We start from the raw sequence: 20,989 nt of genomic DNA, 5'->3' as shown, positions 1-20,989 counted from the left end.
TTTTTTGGGGGGGGGGTCTCTTACCGTAAAAAAAATTATACAGAAAGCTTAAGAGACTCCTTTCTTTAATTTTTTAACATGTTTTGTTTCTAGGGTTATAGTAATTAAAAAGAAAAAAAAGATAGAATTGAATTAAACCTGTAAAGAAAGAGGCACACGGCTGTGACCTTGAAATTTGTTCTACAGTCGTGAAATTTCTTGAACATTAACCGTTAGCACACGCTCACTAAACATGGTGCCGCGTCATATTTTAAATGAAATTGGAAAACTGAGAGCTTAAAAAAGTACATATTTAAATTTGGAGTCAACAAGATTAAGGAGTTATCATTTACTCGCAAAAACTAACTTCTATAAGACAGTCTCCCTGATTTGAATAAAAAGAGGATGCATCCCAGAGAAATAAAAGGGGTCCTCTATTGAGTCTAGATGTCAGAAAATTTGAAATTATACAAGTTACCGTCAACTTTCAAATAATTTGCTATTTGAACAATAAAAATTTATAAGAATTGAAAAAATCGGAGCTCTAGCACTGACGGAGATTGAAAATCTATATGTTTATGTTACGGAAGTCTTTACCAAGAATTGAAAAAGGGGGTGGTTAAAATCCAAGATACATTGAAAATTATGTCTCTGCCAGGTCTGTTGGTTTCACTCGCTCAAGTGAGAAAAAAGGCGATCCATACGATGTTAGCTGACAGTGAGTTCGCATTGTTGTTTTGACAATGTGGTCCAGAATTTTTGTCTTTCTTTTTATATTCAAAACCACTTATCTTTCCTTCATTAGATTTTGTAAAGTGACCAATATGCTAACAATGAATGAAATGTTTCAAAATGGTTTATCACTAGCGGGTAACAGTAGTAGCTTTGGTCATATCAATTTTGGTCATATCAGCTTTGGTCACATGTGGGATTGACCCAAGAACAAAATCCTAATTTTGTCATTGAAAGTAATGTACATAATTGGTGGGAAAATAAACCTTAAAGTTGTGACGCAGAAAAATAAAATCGGTACAATTGGAATGCTAAGCTCCAGCGGAATTGTTTTGAGCATAAACTCTGAAAACAATGCTGGCAATGGCGTAATTATAACTGAGATAATTGTAATGAATATCTGTGCCTTTGCGGTTGCAATATTATATCTTCTTAATCCTGCAAGAGGGAAAATCTTTTTCGAGGCGTTATTCTCCAGTTTCAGCACGACAAAACTAAGCAGCAGAAGAATAAACAATGTTGAAAAGAAACCAACTGTGTTTGTCTTACCTATACGAATTAAAGCATTTTCTGCTTGTTTTAGGCTGCAGTACTGATATTGAAGTAATGCTTTAATGTCATAAAATGGGATAGAATATGGAGTAGATATAAGAGTGCTTAACGAAACTGAAACTATCAGAATTTTTATGTTTGACCAATTTTTCACTCGAGAAGAAAAACCAAGCATAAGACAACGCGCCACCAAGCAAACTCCGTGCTCAAAATTTGAAATGAGCAGAATAAAGATGGTGATAATTGGCGTTAAGTAGCAATCTATTTCCTTTGGTTTAGTTATTGTAATCTTATATATAATATGAATATAGTAGACGGATATCAAGAAGCAACCAATTGTACTAAAAGTCTTCAATATGTCATTAATTATTGTTTTTTGGACTCTTGCCTTTCCGAGACCGTAAAGAAATGCGACGTTGGCTATAAACGCTAATATGACAAAAAAAGTAGCTGTAACCACTAAAAGAGTATGTAGGTGGGTATCTATTGACATGGCCAGCACAGAATGTAATTGAACACTGGCACATTTTTGGTTCTATAGACATGATATTTTCACTTGACTTTGTGCGTTACTAGGGGTTACAAATGGTACATCTTTGGAAGTGTCTAACATCGTTCTCTTCAAAGAAGAAACCAAAAGTAAAAATTATTAGGTCATAAAAGGATTTTTTTTCCTAGAAATGTCATATCTAGAACATAAAGAATCTCATCCTTCAGTTAACTCATCTCTAAATCTTTTCAATGTCGAAAACGTTGATGTTAGTGTAAAACATAGTTACTATGAGAATTTTGTCCGCTACAACTTGTGTACTACACAATTTTTTTAGACAAATCAGTGTCTACATAAATGGAACGTTGGTGAGCACAAGCAATAATCTTTCAAATTATGCAAGCTACATACAATTCATGTTGATGACTCTAATGTCCTTTTGAGAGGTATAAATTTAAATTTAAATTTGGGTATAAATTTAAAACGGACACCAACACTATCAATATACTTAGATATGGGACAATTAAAGATTAACTCTTGGCTGGGAAAATAGGTCATGAGATATTTAATATACCTCAATGGTTGCCCTCAATATAAAGATGGATATAAAGCTACAACTTGCTCCGTCCCATTTTATTTTGCTAAAAGTAGTTGGTACTGCACCCGATGTAACAGTCTCTCTCTTTCCTTGGCAATGCTTAATGTTCGAAAACAGCAAGTTATGAGTTCTGTTGCTTTGAAAATTGAAAAATAAGAACTAGTAGAAATAATATCAAATCGATCCTTCCTCATACAATCATGAATATTGCTACGGGTTCACTTACCTACACTGATTCATCATTTATCGATGGTGATATTCCTTCAAAACTTATTTTGGCTTTTGTAATAAGTGCCAGGGCCGTTGGATCATGGATACATCTTCTACATAAACTTGAAATGTTTAGTCCTTCATGTCTTGTATGTAAAGTAAATGGAATTCCAGTCTACAATTTATCCTTTGATAAATCCTATAGGACCTTATATGGATTGTGACAATGCAATCCCTAGATCGAGACTCGCAATTATTTGAAAATGGTATAACCAATGTAATGTTTGCAAAACTCATGATATAATTGTATTGGATTTGTCCAGTACTCAAGATATGACTATTGTCCAAACGGGCAAAATACGTTTAGAGTATACCTTTGCCGAACCATTGGATGAGAGTATTGCATTAATCTCGCTAAACCAATTTGAAACCTAAACTCCTCAAAAACTTAGAGCTGAAATCGTAAGGAAACTTAAGACTTTTAACATGAAAAAAATTGAAAATGATATAACAAAAATGACATTAAAATACTTTCTGATTTGAAAAAGGATAAGACCCTTACTATTACTAGGTCAGATAAAGGCAATAATATTGTAATTATGGACACTGATGATTATGATCGTAAAATGAATACAATCATTTCGGATGCCACTTTTTACAAGAAATTGGATTTCGATCCTACGGATAAATATGTAAAGTCGATTAGAAAGGAATTGGAGTCCCTGAAAAATAATTTACACATTACCCCACAATTTTACAATAAATTTTATCCAAGAGGTTTTTCCGCACCAAAGATCTATGGTCTACTCAAAATTCATAAGACGGGAGTCCCCCTCCGTCCCATTGTATCAACTTTTTCATCACCAGTGGCAAAATTAGGAAAAAGGTTGTCGGTGGCATTGCATCCACTCTTAGGAACACAAAAAACATATATAAAAAATTCCACTGATCTTACTAATAAGTTAAAAAATTTCACACTGGAGGAGAATTCAATTCTCTGTAGTTTTGATGTGGTGTCCATGTATTCAAATTGTAATGTGAAAAAGTGCGAGTATATATTAAGGATTAAATTACAAAAGCACTTTGATTTGATACAAGATGTGACCATGGCGAGTTTGAGGATTGAAGTCATTATGAAATTGGTTATTCTTGCAAATGAACATTCTCTTTATTTTGGTTTTAGAGGTGAATTTTACAAACAGGTGTTTGGTTTGCGTATGGTGGCATATCTTTCCCATTTGTTGGCGAATCTCTTCATGGAATCTATTGAAACCTCCTTCATACACAGTTTATGCTCTCTCCTTGTTTCTGGGGCAGATTCATGGATGATGTGGTTTGCATTTGGAAAAACGGTTTAGAGTCTTTAGACCTTTTCCATAAACATTTAAATAGTTTTGACAAAAACGTAAAATTTACAGTGGAGTTTGAAGAAAGTTATAAACTACTTTTTCTGGATATCTTATGGATTAAAAGTGAGTTCCATTTACTTTTTTCAGTTTATAGAAAGCCTACTCACAGTGATAGGTATTTGAATTTTCACTCTTGCCACCCTATTTCAGTGAAACGAGGGGTTGTGATTGCACTGGTGGATAGAGTTTTCAGAATTTGTTCCCGGGAGTTTTTAGATTCTGAATTGTTATATTTGAGGGATGTTTTATTTTGTAATAGCTACCCGATTAAATTCATTGATAAAATAATAAAAAATAGACGCATTAAACACAACAATAGGGTTATTGGGGTTTCCGGTGCACAGAATTAAACTTACCGAAAAGTTTCATTTCTTTACCTTATGTACCTACTTTGGGGGAGATGCTTAAAAGAATTTTAGGTAAACATAACAATGATATTTGTTTCCAATCAGTGTGACCATTAGGTAGTTTTCTTAATTCTGGGAAGGTTTTAACCTGGGGAGATTTAGTTAGAGGGGCGTATAAAATTCCTTGTTCCTGTGGAAAGTTTTATATTGGTAGAACTCACCAACAATTTACTGAAAGATTTATTGAGCATCGCAACTCAATAGAAAAAACCCTACAACTTAGAAAGCCTCCCGAAACTTTTGTTTTGACTCTAGCTGAACATACATTTTTTTTATCCCGAACATTTATACAATTTGATGAGGCTACAGTTATTTCTAATGATGGAGGTTTTTCTCAGTGGGCGAGGGAGGCTATAGAAATTAAAAAACATATATTTGCTAATATTTCAATAAACAGAGACACAGGGAATTTAAATATTGACCCAATTTATGATATTCTTTTGGATAATGAACCAATAGTCGATGGGGGAATCAAAATTTTACACAATCACCAGGGGACAAGATTACCCACTAGACTAAAAAGAGTTGCTTCAATGTTAGCTTAGAAGAGGATTATTTCGTAACAAAATAATTAACTAAGTTTCAATTTTCATAATTTTTCCTCAGTTGCTCTTTGATTCTCATTGAAGTAACTCAAATAGCTGCTTTTCCCTACGTGGATAAGTAGTGACAGTTGTATTTATTATTATTGGTGGTGGTTTATATTTGTTTTTAGATTAGTTTTCTTTTAATTTTCTATCTTGTGCTGAAGACGCCTTGTTTGGATACAGGCGAAATTTCCGCGTTGTTTTAGTCTTTCAATTCTACTGGCCGTCGTCTCGTTTGAAGTTCTCTTTTTGTAGAGTTTTAACTCTCTTGATTGTTTACTAAAGCAATTGAAAACCACGACGATACCAGTCTCTTAAAAATGACTGAAATTACGTTTAGGGCCTTTTGTAATCATGCCAGGGTAAGTATTTTCCAAAGAATCGCATTTATCATAGTGACAAATGAAGCATAGGAGTTGATGGAGTATCCCTATGGAGCAATAGGGATATTGACTCTAGTATGAGAGTCAAAAATCTCTTCAAGACAGGAATTGCAATCTTTAATTTGCACAGAATACCCTCTGTGCAATTTACATGGATTGCATAATCTACATTTTTCATTATAGTCATAGACGAAGGTACAATTCTCACAGGATAACCAGCTGACCAATGTATACAAGCATAATGGACTTGTGTAAAACTTTTTTTTGATGTCGACTGTCTTACTTCCAAAAAGAAACTGACTGGGGAAAATGAAGGTTTTTTAGGAGGAGGACGGACGTCACAAATTAAATCAGTTAAACCTGTTTAGACAGAATTCTTTTTTAATGTCGACTTATTTCTGTTTGAATCTAAGTAGTGTTCAAAAGCAAAATCATAATATCATTTTGTTTTGTTTCAATTAATATATCTATAAATTGAGTAAATGTATCTGGGCCAGGACTTAAAAGTTCCATGCAATAGTCCAAAGACGAAGAATTATTTCTCATTATATCTTTAAGGATTCTTTTAGAAAATATTTTCCTTTGAATTGATAACTCTAGAAAATCATCATTTAAACTCAAACATTTTTCCAAAGTAACAAGATTTTCTATAATTTCCTGTCTGTCCACTATAACAGTGACCAAGAAGGTAACTGCGTGTCGGAAAATATACATGAATTGTTTTGTTTTGTCTTTTTGGGGGAATGGGGGTAAATTTTAAAAATAGATATTAAGCGAATAGCATGGATAATATAAAAAGTTATAAGAAAAGCAAAATGCCTAGATTTTGGTGGGGAGAGGGCGTGATCTCATAGGAAGAGGAAACCCCTAAGTGGATCCTGAAGCCTCCTCTCCTTTTTATTTTTTCGTAGATGCTGAACTCCAAGATTGTTAATTTCAGACAATGTTTCTCGTTTTTTCTAACCTCAAAATAAATTATTTGGTGTCTTTTTTCTTTCCAATAGCCCATTCAATTGTTACCAAAAATAATTTATTGTGAGAAGGGACTTCATCTCTATTTCAAAAGCAGCTTATTTACATGTTTCTCATGTTCTTTTATTGATTAAATTGGAATTGAGATTGATAGTGCTCAAGGTGAAAACTCTGTATTCAAAAAGATACTTCAAACATCTCAGGTTGGAAGTAGAGCTCTTTAAAAGAATGACTATAGAGAGAAGAAAAAAGAAGAACTGAAACAGATGGATTTTAGGTAAAATATATCTAGTTATTTGAATTTAGATATCAATATCGAAAAAACACCAGCAGGATCTTTAAGTCATACTATTATTGCTCAGGATCACTTGTGGAAATATTGCTAATTCGATGGCCGCTCAAAGTGTTCGAATGCTGTAAAGGGGAGATAGGGTTTTGCACTCTTGAGTCCCAAAATGTATTTAAGTTTTTTGGAATGTATACTATATATACTCTGAAGAAACAGTTTTTACAGTTATATATACTGTAAAAAAAGTAATTTTTAGGAGGAGTTTTTATTTCAAAATGAAGGAAATGCTGTTCAAGTGGAGAAAGTGACATTTTGAATCCTAAGAATTCTTTGATGTGAAACATGTTTTCTACAAAATTATTTTTACTTTAGTATTCGTGACTCGACTTCTATACAAGCTCATTTAGCTAGAATGAAATAAGACAAACAATTTTTTCATTAAAATTCAAGAGTGGCATTAAAATGGGTTATCAGGATTCTGTTCTTAGATAGCTTAAAGAACTAAATTGTAAATCTTCTGTGGGACTACTAAATACGGTCTTTTAAAATACTTAATATGGTATTTCAAAGAATTTACGGTCAAGTTCATTATAATCGACGCAATCTTTCATATTTTGACAACCACTACATTAAATGTCGAAAAAGAGAAGCAAAATGAAGTTTGAAAGAGCATAGATGCCTCTAGATATTAAGGGTACCTGCGTGTCTCAGACAGCAGCGGTTTAATCCCGCGTTCTAGGCTATTATAAAAGAAAGGCTGAGATGACTTGGGCCCGTTCTGCGTATAAAGGATTACAGATTGTCATATATTGTACTTTTTGGCCAACCGTCTAGTCTTGGATAAACAAATAGCAGGATGTCATCGATGGGAGGAGGATGTTGTTAAGAAACATTTAATGGGACTGGGAGCTTCCCTGGAGGTTGTGAAGAGGGGGCTTTGAATCCATTGGGATGGAGGATGAGCGTACGTAGCTGTCTTGGCTTCAGGTGGCTTGGTGCTGTGGTGAGCTATCAGAAGTAAGTAGTGGTATTAGATGCATATTTCTAGTCTGCTTCTTTTTATTGGGGGTGGTTAGTACAAAAGCACTTGGGATATTTTTTAATTCGTGCAATCACAACGATGCTCCTTGAAAAGAAGACTAATTCCATAAAAAAATAATAGTTGACCTAGCAGCTTCTAAGATACCCTTAGCCAAAGAACGTTGTCCATCCTCAATCTTCTGGAAAACACATAACGATTCTTTGTTTTGCTTTGAATATATTGAGAGCGAGCAGGAGCGTGCATGGCTGTGTTGGCCTCATGTGGCTTGGTGCTGTAATGAGTTGCTTAAATTTAAAGAACTGCCGGGCCTTGACTAGGAAATCCGCCTATAGTTAGATCCTTCTGCTCAACAAATAAGACATACAATAGACGCAATTAATTAGACAGTGTAAGGACATTGATACCTGCTTCCCTCGTTCTCTTAAAAATAATGTAAATGTTCAAAATATATTTATTTGTGCCTGGAACTTTTAATGAGTTTAGGAGTTAATACCAGACATCTCTGCAGCCTTAAGCCTTTGTATTTGCGGTAGGAACGAGGAAAAACTGCACCATTTATTGAAGTTTTCTGAAATCATTAATTTTAGAAATGAAAATTGAGCCACTGGGACATTCGACGCCTGAGTAATTGTGAAATATGAAAAACGTTTTCTTTTTAATTAAGGCCCTAAACGAATTTATCCAAACTCATGACCTATTTAGATTGTTTGTTCACATTGTATGTATGTCAGTTTTCAGGAAAGATTATTTTGGATTCTTTTTTTGTTTTGCAGAAACATTTACAATTATTGCTTGTTTATTGAAAGGGAAGTATTTTGAACTAAAAGTTCTCAGTTTTGGATCTGCTTGTTCTTGAAAATTTCCTTCAACTTCGATAAAGCTCCTTTGATATTTGACTGCTTACGGTGGCGTCATTTGGGGGGGACGCAGTTGCCCCCCTCCAGTAGTTTGGAGTAAAAACTATAATTCATGAAGTAACTTTAAAACTGCTGCTCGTTTTAAGCATCAAATTCGCTCTATACTTCGACCAGATTTTTTTTTTTTATTAATCTTAGCTGGTTTTCAAACAGTTCGGGGTAACGGACTGTAGCAAGGAGTGACCCGGCTCAATAGTAAACGAAATTCTAAAAAAGGTATTTTGATATCAATAGTTACATCAAGAGAATCTGATTTTTATGCTGATATTAAATATATAAGTTTTATCAAATTTAGTCTTACCCATCAAAAGTTACGAGCCTGAGAAAATGTGCCTTATTTTGGAAAATAGGGGCAAACACCCCCTAAAAGTCATAGAATCACACCATCACATTCAGCGTTTTATTGAACCCTACTGTAGAAGTTTCAAGCTCCTATCTACAAAAATGGGGAAATTTGTATTTTTTGCCAGAAGACCGCTCACGGGTGCGTTTTTTTTCCTGGGGTGATTGTATCAACTCAGTGGTCCTAGAATGTCGCGAGAAGGCTTATTCTAACGGAAATTAAAAGTTCCAGTGCCCTGTTTAAGTGACCAAAAAAATTGGAGGGCACATAGGCCCCCTCCCACGCTCATTTTTTCCCAAAGTCAGTGGCTCAAAATTTTTAGATAGCCATATTGTTCAGCATATTCGAAAAGCCTAATTAATATGTCTTTGAGGACGACTTACTCCCTCACAGTCCTTGGGGGAGGGGCTGCAAGTCACAAACTTTGATCATTGTTTACATGTAGTAATGGTTAATGGGAAGCTTACATACATTTTCAGTGAGATTTTTTGGTTGGGGGGCTGAAGGGAAGGGGTTACTTGGGAAGATCTTTCCATGGAGGAATTTGTCATGAGGGAAGAGAATTTCCATTAAGGGGCCGCAGGATTTTCTAGCATTATTTAAAACAAAACAAAAACAATGAAAAAATAAATATGAAAATTCTTAATCAACTGAAAGTAAGGAGCAGCTAGAAAAGTTTTTATCAACTGAAAGTAAGGAGCAGCATTAAAACTTAAAACGAACAGAAATTATTACATACGTGTGGGGTTCTATTTTTAGTAATTTCAACTATTTATTTTACGGCCTTTTTGATTCAGGGGTCATTCTTAAAGAACTGGGTGAAAATTTAAGCTTCAGTGTAAAGAGCGAGGTATTAACGAAGGGGCAAACCTCCTCATATACGTAATAGAAATGTACAAATATAGAAGTTTGTTACGTAAGTTAATTCGTCTGTTACGTATTTTTTAATAATAAAAACGTTCGTAAAAAATTGAAAGTTCTAGTTGCCCTTTTAAGTAACCAAAGTATTGAAGGGCAACTAGGCCTCCTTCTTACCCCTTTTTTTTCAAAATCGTCCGGTCAAAACTAAGAGAAAGCCATTGAGAAAAAAAATTAATATGCAAATTTCGTTTTAATTATTCATATGCGGTGAGCCAAAATCAAAACATGCTTTAATTCAAAACGTTCAGAAATTAAATAAAAAAACAAGTTTTCTCAGCTGAAAGTAAGGAGCGCCATTAAAACTTAAAACGAACAGAAATTATTCCGTATATGAAAGGGGTTGTCCCCTCCTCGATGCCTCGCTATTTACGTTAAAGTTTTTTATTGTTTTAAAAAGTGAAGTTTTGAGAAAGAGTCCAACTTTAGCGTAAAGAGCGAGGCGTCGAGGAAGGGACAACCTTCCAACAATTTTACGCTAAAGTTTGTACAATTAAACGCTAAAGTTTGACTCTTTGTCACAGTTCTACTTTTTAAAAAAATAAAAAAATTTCGCATGAAGAGCGAGGCGTTGACGAGGTGACTACCCCTTTCATATACGCAATAATTTCTGTTAATTTTATTTTTTAATTTCGCTCCTTACTTGCATTTAAAAAAACTTGTTTTTTCTTATTTAATTTTTGAATGTTTTTGAATTAATGCATGTTTTGATTTTGGCTCACCACAAATGAATGATTAAAACAAAATTTGGATATTAATCTATTTTGGCTAAATGGCTTTCTCGTAGTTTTGATTGGACAATTTTGAAAGAAAGGGTGGGGTAGGAGGCCTAGTTGCCCTCCCATTTTTGTTACTTAAAAACGCAACAAGAACTTTTAATTTTTTTTACTAAAGTCATTATTAGTAATAAATATATGTAACTTACGAATTAACTTACGTAACGAACTTTTATATTTGTATATTATTATTACGGGGGGGGGGTCCACTCGTCAATACCTCGATCTTTATACTAAAGCTTGAATTTTGTCTCAGTTCTTTAAGAATGACCCCTAAATCACAAAGGCCACAGAATAAATATTTGAAACTACTAAAAGTGTTTTAGCGTAAGGAGCAAGGACTTTAGCGTAAGGACGAACCCCCTTATATACGCATAATTTTCTGTTCGTTTAAAGTTTTAACGCTGCTCCGTGGTTCCAGTTGAATAAAACTTTTTTTTATTTTCACATTTTTTTTTAATATTGCCAGAAAATCTTGCGCCCCCTTAATGGAAATTCTCTTCTATCATGATAAATTTATCCACGGAAAGATCCTCCGAAGTAACCCCTGAAAATGTCTATACACTTCCCAATAACAATTACTATATGTAAACACTGGTAAAACTTTGTAACTTGCAGCCCCTCCCTCGGGGACTGGGGAATCAAGTCGTCCCCAAAAACGTAGTTATTAGGTTTTCCGACTATATAGAACAAAATGGTTATCTCAAAATTTTGATCCGGTGATTTGGGAAAAAATGAGCGTTGGGAGGGGGCCTAGGTACCCTCCAATTTTTTAATCACTTAAAAAGGGCAATAGAACTTTTAATTTACATTAGAATGAACCCTCTCATGACATTATAGGACCACTGGGTCGATACGATCACCCCTGGGAGAAAAAAACAACAAAAATACAGACAAACAAATAAACACGCATTTGTGATCCGCATTTGTGTCTTCTGGCAAAAAAAATACAAAATTCCAAATTTTTGTAGATAGGAGCTTGAAACTTCTACAATAGGGTTCTCTGATATGCTGAATCTGATGGTGTGATTTTCGTTAAGATTCTATGACTTTTAGGGGATGTTTCCTCCTATTATCTAAAATAAGGCAACTTTTCTCAGGCTCGTAACTTTCGATGGGTAAGACTAAACTTGATGAAACATATATATTTAAAATTAGCATTAAAATGCGATTCTTTTGATGCAACTATTTGTATCGAAATTTCATTTTTTATAGTTTCGGTTACTATTGAGCCGGGTCGCTCCTCCTTACTACAGTGCGTTACCACGAACTGTTTGATCATCAAGAAAGTAGGTAATCTACTTCTTATACAAACTCAGAGTAACATCAACCAGGGAGGATTTTGCTCTTGTTGGCAGGTCTAGTGCTTGAAATACATTGTAATAAGAAATAAGTTCCACTGCTATCAATATCTGAATTAGACTATGGTGTGTTAATTTGTGTTTTAAGCTAGATTAAAAAATTATTTGATACTTCGTCTAGGCTATTCCTAGGGCTTTGCCGAAGGAATTCAGACCTACAGAACCTAAGAACCTAGATCTAAGAACCTAAAATCTCGAGTATTGAATTTTATTACGCTTTTTTTGCTATTGAAACTAGTTCCGGTGGTCACGGAACTAGTTTCTGTGGAGGGGCAATCAGGGGAGAGGGTTTTTGCCTCCTGGATTCCCCCCATCCCTTGATTTCAAAAAAAAATTATTTTGTATGTTCGTGAAAAAAAAGAAGAAAAAATTGTCCCCCTCCTTAAAATTTTATAAGTATAGAATTGAGGCGGTTGAGAAGGAAACGTTTAAAAACAATTCTTAGACCTACTTCATAATGTGTAGAATAATTCTAGTTAACACATTTGGAATACAGCTGCACTATTGTTTACCCACAACCCCCCCCCCCCCTAGTATGCAAATAATATGAAAAAAACTTCGTTTTCTTAAAGAGTTAAAGAGGCTGCGTCCCAAAGTCGAACCTTAAAACGTACAGGAATTAGAAGAGGCAGTTGGGGGGCTGCCGCCCCCCAAACCCCCAGCTTTTAAAGACTCTTTTGTACAGGTTTTTTGTTTTTTTTTTGCTAACCCCCAGCTCTTGGCTTCGGAAAGGCCCTCTTTTAATTAACAAAAAATTGAAATGAATGAATAATGGAATAACTTCGAAAAATGTTAAACACAAGAGGACAGGAGAACCATTGCGCCGAAACTAGTAATTAGTAACAATGAAGTCCCCCCCCCAAAAAAAACCTGTACAAAAGAGTCTTTAAAAGCTGGGAGTTTGGGGGGCGGCAGCCCCCCAACTGCCTCTTCTAATTCCTGTACGTTTTAAGGTTCGACTTTGGGACGCAGCCTCTTTAACTCTTTAAGAAAACGAAGTTTTTTTCATATTATTTCTGTACGTTTTTCTACAATCCATGGTGGATGTAATTTAATAATTCCTGTACTCCTCGTACAGGAATTAGGAGAGGAACTTGGGTGGCTGCCGCCCCCTCCCGCTTTTAAATCATTGTATAAAATAGAAAAAAAATAGATAGAATGACCGAAATGTTTCTTTTGCTCATAAGAAGCTAATATTCTGTTATCTCTCAAATGATAAGCTGTCCAGGTGTTATCAAAATTTTTTTGATGTTGTGAAAAAAAACCGCCCGTAAGGGACTTGAACCTTTGACCCGAGGATTAAAGTCTCACGCTCTACCAACTGAGCTAATAACTTACATGTGTGTAAATATAACTTCTCAATAGCTTTTAAAAATTTCAAATTAACATGGGCTCTTATGGAGAGAAATCCGTTAATTAAATAGCTAATGGGTGGTTTCTGGAAAACAGGGAAGGAGTTATCGGATCGAGCTGAAATTTCGCGGATAAGCTCCTGGGCCGTAGGGGACCTTAACTTGTGAATTTCAGCCCGATCGGACAACGTTAAAAGGGGTGGGGGGGGGGGTCGGAGGGTCGAAACTTTCGGGGGGTTAAGATTTTCCTACGAAACTTTCCAGGAAAATTACTCGGAGAATTCCGCATCGAATGAGTCTTCGTACACCCAGATCCGATGTCGGATGTGACCTGTAGGCGTCTAGGAAAAAAAAGTAAATGAATTTTAAGTGGCTATGCGTGGTTTCTGGAAAACAGGGAAGGAGTTATCGGATCAAGCTGAAATTTCGCGGATAAGCTCCTGGGCCCTAGGGGACCTTAACTTGTGAATTTCAGCCCGATCGGACAACGTTAAAGGGGGGCTTGGGTTGACAGGTCGAAACTTTCAGCCATATTTTCCCCATGAAGGAAAAGTTGGAGGGGGATGAAATTTTGCAGGTTTCTTAGTTGGAGCTCGGGCTACGAAATGCATCCCTCCCCATCCGTCTGCGACCACTGGAACCGAAGATCGCTTAACATTGTCGTGTGTCGCCTCTTTATAGAGGCACGAGTGTGCCTCCTTGATATATAACCCAAATTATATATTTCCCGTGTATTTTCATCATGTGTTTCAACCCGTGAAATTAAATAAAACAGATATTAAATATTTAAGATATTAAAGATAAATATTAAATAAAAAAGCAAGTTTTTTTTTCACAAAAAGGAAATGTTGTGGGTGTCATATGACACTTTATGATTGCCTTCACAGCTCATAATTAGCTAATAAATGTGGTTTTAGAGGTCCTGAATTGCCCCGGAAACTTAAAGTTCCAGTGAAATTGGGTGGGAGCACAATAGTTCCATATGAGACAGCGCAAGAGTAAAAAAAAAAAAAAAAAAATAACAGTGTTGTGTCCTGTTATTGATGTTCTAAACACAGATATTGAAAGTAGGTTAGAACAGAACAGTTTGTAAGTCTTGAACAACTTACGCGTAATGCTAGATGCAAACTAAGTGAACAAAGACAGTGTAAGCTTTGTGTGTTAATACTATAACCTTGATTTTAAACGCTGCATGTCTGAGCTACATTGCTGTTATAGGATATTAAATAAAATAAAAACAAGTTTTTTAACTGAAAGTAAGGAGCGACATTAAAACTTTAAACGAACAGAAATTACTTCGTATATGAAAGAGGCTGCTTCCTCATCAACGCCCCGCTCTTTACGCTAAAGTTTTACTCTTTCTCTCAACTTTTCTTTTTAAAACAGTAAAAACTTTAGCTTAAAGAGCGGGGCGGTGATAAGGAAGCAGCCTCTTTCATATACGAAGTAATTTCTGTTCGTTTTAAGTTTTAATGTGGCTCCGTACTTTCAGTTAAAAAAAACTTGTCTTTTTCAATTTAATTTCTGAACGTTTTTGAATCAATGCATGTTTTGATTTTGGCTCTCCGCAGAGGAATAATTTAAACGAAATTTGCCTTTTTTTGGCTAAATGGCTTTCTCATAGTTTTGATCGAAATAATTTTGAGAAAAAAAGAGCGGGGGAGGAAGTCTAGTTGCCCTCCAATTATTTGGTTACCTAAAAAGGCAACTAGAACTTTTAATTTTTAACGAACGTTTTTATTAGTGAAAAATATACGTAACTTAAGAATTAACTTAAGAGTAACTTAAGAATTTAATTTTTTTACGAATGATTTTATTAGTAAAAGATATACATAACTTATAAATTAGCTTACATAACGAACTTTTGTATTCTCATGTTTTTATTACATATGTGAGGGGGTTGACCCCCTCGTCAGTACCTCGCTCTTTACACTAAAGCTTAAATTGTGTCCCAATTCATTAAGAATGACCCCTGAATCAAAAAAGCCGTAGAATAACAAAAAATACTTTAGTGTAAAGAGCAAGGTATTAGGAGGAGGTGATCCCCTCATATGTGTTATAATTTCTGTTAGTTTTAAGTTTTAATGCTGCTCCTTACTTCCAGTTGAAAAAACTTGTTCATATTTATTTTTTCATTGTTTTTTTTTTAATAATGCTAGAAAATCCTGCCCTCCCTTCATGGAAATTTTCTTCCCCCATGACAAATTCCTCAATGGGAAGTTCCCCCAACATATCCCCCTCTTTTCAACCCCTCTCCCCAACCAAAAAATCCCCCTGAAAACGTCTGTACAATTCTGAATAACCATTAGTAAGCACTGGCAAAAGTTTGTAACTTGTAGACCCTCCCACGGGGACTCTGGGGGAGTAAGTCTTCCCCAAACACATAGTTATAAGGTTTTTCGACTACGCTGAATAAAATGGCTGTCTCGGAATTTCGATCCGTCGACTTTGGGAAAATAATTAGCATGGGAGGGGGCCTAGGTGCCCTCCAATTTTTGGTCACTTAAAAAGGGCACTAGAACTTTTCATTTCCGTTAGAATGAGCCCTCTTGCAACATTTTAGGACCACTGGGTCGATAAGATCATCCCTGGGAAAAAAACGAACAAACAAATTAACACGCATCCGTGATCTGCCTTCTGGCAAAAAAAAATACAAAATTCCACATTTTTGTAGATAGGATCTTGAACTCCTATAATAGGGTTCACTGATACGCTGAATCTGATTTTCGTCAAACGTCTATGACTTTTAGAGGGTGTTTCCCCCTGTTTTCTAAAATAAGGCAAATTTTTTCAGGCTCGTAACTTTTGATGGGTAAGACTAAACCTGATGAAACTTATATATTTAAAATCAGCATTAAAATGCAATTCTTTTAATGTAGCTATTGATATAAAAATTCCATTTTTTAGGGTTTTGGTTACTTTTGAGCAGGGTCGCTCCTTACCGTTACCACGAACTGTTTGATATAAAACTAAAACATTCTAGAAAAAGTCTGTTTTTCTATCATCTGTTCTATTTCATCTGTTTTTGCTGAAAAACTCTTGAAATGTGTGTTTCATCTGACATTTGATCTGTTTACACAGTAATTCACTATTCCTATGAATTCTGCATCATGTGAAAGACCTTTTTCTTGCCTACGATGGCTAAAACGTACTGCCACAACACCACGGGGCAATAAATATTATCTTCAATTGCATATTTGGCAATTGAAAGAGAAAACATAGATGACTACACTTTTCCTAACAATTCTGTGTTTACTGTAGGTTTGTTTTATATTTATACTCGTCTAATTTTGAAATATTATAAGATTCGTGTTTCAATATATTAGAACTGGAATTATATATAACAAAACTTAGAATTATCCGGCATTTTTGCTTTTGCTTTATGTGTCCCACTTATTCCAATGCTATTTATCAAACAGTTCGTGGTAACGAACTGTAGTAAGGAGTGACCCGGCTCAATAGTATACGAAACTCTAAAAAACGGAATTTGATGCTAAAAGATACAGCAAAAGAATCGAATTTTCATGCTGGTTCTAAATATATAAGTTTCATCAAATTTAATCTTTGTCATCAAAAGTTACGAGCCTGAGAAAAGTTGCCTTATTTTGGAAAATAGGAGGAAACACCCCCTAAAAGTCATAGAATCGTAACGAAAATCACACCATCGCATTCAGCGTATCAGAGAACCTTGTAGCAAAAATTTCAAGTTCCTATCTACAAAAATGTGGAATTCCGTTTTTTCTGCCAGAAGACAGATCACGGGTGCGTGTTTATTTGTTTTTTTTCCCAGGGGTCATCGTATCGACCAGGTGGTCCTAGAATCTCGCAAGAGGGCTCATTCTAACGGAAATGAAAAGTTCTAGTGCCCTTTTTAAGTGACCAAAAAAATTGGAGGGCACCTAGGCCCCCTCCCACGCTCATGTGTTTTCCAAAGTCTACAGATCCAAATTTTGAGATAGCCATTTTTGTTCCGCATAGTCGAAAACCATATTAACTATGTCTTTGGAATGACTCACTCCCCCACAGTCCCTGGGGGAGGGGCTGTAAGTTACAAAACTTTGTCCAGTTTTTACATACAGTAATGGTTATTGGGAAGTGTACAGACGTATTCAGGGGGATTTATTTGGTTTGGGGTGGGTTGAGGGGAGGGGGCTATGTGGGAGGATCTTCTTTTGGAGGAATATATCATGGCGGAAGAGAAATTCAATGAAAAGGGCGCGGGATTTTCCAACATTACTATAAAAAAAAATCAATGAAAAAATAAACACGAAAAAGTTTTTCACCTGAAAGTAAGGAGTAGCATTAAAACCTAAAACGAACAGAGATTATTACGCATATGAGGGGTTCTAAAAGTACTTTAGCATAAAGAGCGAGGTATTTAGGAGGAGATAAATACCTTGCTCTTCATGCTAAAGTATTTTTAGTAATTTCAACTATATATTCCACGGCCTTTCTGATTCAGGGGTCATTCTTAAAGAACTGGGACAAAACTTAAGATTTAGTGTAAAAGGTGAGGTATTAACGAGGGGACAAACCCCCTCATATACATAATAAAAAATATAAGATTATAAAAGTTTGTTACGTAAGTTAATTCTTAAGTTACGTATATTTTTTACTAATAAAAACGTTCGTTAGAAATTAAAAGTTCTAGTTGCCTTTTTAAGTAACCGAAAAATTGGAGGGCAACTAGGCCTCCTTCCCCACCCCTTATTTCTCAAAATCGTCAAATCAAAACTAAGAGAAAGCCGTTTAGCCAAAAAAAATTAATATGCAAATTTCATTTTAATAATTAATGTGCGGAGAGCCAAAATCAAAAATGTATTAATTCAAAAACGTTCAGAAATTAAATAAAAAACTAGTTTTTTAAACTGAAAGTAAGGAGCGATATTAAAACTTAAAACGAACAGAAATTACTCAGTATATGAAATGGGTTGTCCCCTCCGCAATCCCTTGCTCTTTACGCTAAAATTTGATTCTTTGCCACAATTCTACTTTTTAAAACAATTAAAAAATTTAGCGTAAAGAGCGAGGGATTGCGGAGGGGACAGCCCATTTCATATACGGAGTAATTTCTGTTTGTTTTAAGTTTTAATATCGCTCCTTACTTTCAGTTTAAAAAACTAGTTTTTTTATTTAATTTATATTAAGCAGTGAACACACTAACAAATCGATTTAATAAAAAGTCATAAATTTCAATGAATTACGTATAGTAAGTTTAGCACAACAAACTTAATTTTACAGAGTCAAAATATGTTTAAAATATTGCGCAACTGAATAGGACAATGCATGGGGCTGTTAGAATGATGGTTGGTTCAACCATCCTGTGCTGGGATGGGAGGTTAGAGAAGTATGGGGGGATAGGGTTTGCAACATTAGTAGTGAAACCAGCTGAAAAAACCCGAATGTATATGAAATTCATCTTAGCCGACTATACTACTGTCTATACTATATAGTATAAAGTATATACTATACTATCTATACTATACTACTGTCGCCTGCAGCAACTCATTGCTGATAAACTTACTAAAAGCTTGATCAACAGTGCTTAATTTTATGTTTATTTAATGTTATTTAATTTATGTAATTATGTTTAATTATGTATGTTTAATTATGTTTAATTATGTTTAATTATGAATTTTATGTTTAATTATGTTATATTTAATTATTTAATTAAGTATGTTTAATTATGTAATGTTATTTAATTTATTTTATTGTTCATTGTTTATAATGTATTGTATAGTATTTTGAATTTAACCTAGTAGCGTCTTTGGCAATGGTAACTTTTCTTCGGTAGCACCTGAATAAAATTCTTGCCCCCCCCCCCCCTCCAATAAAAATGCTAGAGCTAGGCCCCTGACGGCTTACATCTTTACTACACACACCGTCCTCACTTATGAGGCTACTTTGGTAAGTGATGATAGTGATGATACTCCTTATGTTCTTTGAAACGAAGGTTCAGGTCTTGGCGTAGCAAATCCTTTGACTGGGGGCTAGCGGTGTAACTCGGCAGGCTCAGCCACCATGAATCTGGAGAGATTATAGTTGAACAAATTCCAACATATGTTCTGAATGTAAGATGTCTGGTAAATTTGGAAACTCTTGGTCTTGCTGCAAGATGTGAGGATATACTTGGTCGATTTTTTGGTTATCGATAGTCGCCTCTTCTTCCTAACCTGTTTCTTTGTTAACAGATAATATTGTCTTTGTCTTATCTCTTACACTTAGGATAGTCACATATTCTTCTATTTTACTTAAGAAACAAATAAATTGATTTTTCAAATAAACTGTTTTTTTTTCTTCTTTGTATCAAGTGATCGGCATTGTCCTTTACTGTTCAGGCCTTAATATTTCTTTATGTAAGTGAAAAAGAGCTTTGAGTTTGCTATACAAAAATGAAAACTAAAAAAACAGTCTATGACAATTTTTCCTACGTGATCATGCATCTCGAAGCAGATTTCCTCGGGTAATATTTGCTTGCCCAGTCTTTGGGGGGGGCGGTGCCACGAACTAAGTCTGGTCATGGTGGAGAGAGCAGCAGAGGTTAGTCAAATGGAGTCATGGTATATTTGTTGTTAATACTTGTCAATACACACCTGGTCCAGCAATGTTCGAAATTGTTCTCATGATTCGAAAATAAGTAAATGGATTTTAATACTGAGAAAGCACAGTTGGGCTTTAACTAACAAATATACTTTTAGCTAAACTGTTTTTGAATAATTTATAATACTGTTGGCTAGTATTAAACAAAACATTTGTATTCACTTGTCCTTAATCTCTTACAAAAAAATATAAGTGTTCAAAAACAAAGAACGTGCTTTTTCCTAAGATTCCGACTTAATACCCACAAAAACCCGTTTATAAACACAACTTAATTTCTAACCCTGAACATTTGAGGCAGAAATGAAGAGAAATGGGTCTAACATTGAATTGGCCTTCGTTTCAAAACCTTAACAATATTGTTCTGATTGTGAATATATTCTGAAAATTTTAACTATATCCTCTTTTAAAGATTTTTGATGTTACATTATGAACTCAAGCAATTTAATTTAGAATTAATAGCTTAAAAAAGTCTAAAGAGTTTGATTGAAAGAGCCTCAATACTTTAGAGTAGGTCCTGACCGATGTATAAGCTGACTGACTATATCAAGCTAATATGGGGGTCAGTGTCATCATCTGATACCGGGAGAAAATTTCGGATGTTGGCCGATTCTTTTTATTTGCTATTTCCAGCTTATCCAGAGGGTTGCGCCAGATTTCCTCGGGTAATATTTGCTTGTCCAGTCTTTGGGGGGCGGTGCCACGAACTAAGTCTGGTCACGGTGGAGAGAGCAGCAGAGGCTAGTCAAATGGAGTCATGGTATATTTGTTGTTAATACTTGTCAATACACACCTGGTCCAGCAATGTTCGAAATTGTTGGTGAGTGTAAGAACCCACAACTTCTACCAAAACTCTTTAATGAATATTCAAACTCTGATAGTCGCCTCTTCTTCCTAACCTGTTTCTATGTTAACAGAATTTGTCTTATCTCTTACACTTAGGATAGTCACTTATTCTTTTATTTAACTTAAGAAACAAATAAATTGATTTTTTAAATAAACTGTTTTTTTTCTTCTTTGTATCAAGTGATCGGCATTGTCCTTTACTGTTCAGGCCCTAATATTTCTTTATATA

General features: G+C 34.9%; 1 protein-coding gene across 6 annotated transcripts in view; it reads left to right on the top strand.

Moving 5' to 3' along the window:
- LOC136031651 (uncharacterized) overlaps positions 1-20,989 on the top strand; it is a 238,092-nt gene that overhangs the window by 149,529 nt on the left and 67,574 nt on the right. The window contains exon 12 of one of the 6 annotated variants that reach the window (XR_010618551.1): positions 3,745-4,033. The exons of the other annotated variants lie outside the window; for them this stretch is intronic. The gene's annotated coding sequence lies outside the window, so the exon portion shown is untranslated. The remainder of the gene's footprint in view (positions 1-3,744; positions 4,034-20,989) is intronic. 6 annotated transcript variants of the gene reach the window in all.

Source organism: Artemia franciscana, chromosome 10, assembly GCF_032884065.1.
Source record: "Artemia franciscana chromosome 10, ASM3288406v1, whole genome shotgun sequence".
Lineage (NCBI taxonomy): Eukaryota > Metazoa > Arthropoda > Branchiopoda > Anostraca > Artemiidae > Artemia > Artemia franciscana.
This window is presented reverse-complemented; position numbering and strand designations above follow the sequence as displayed.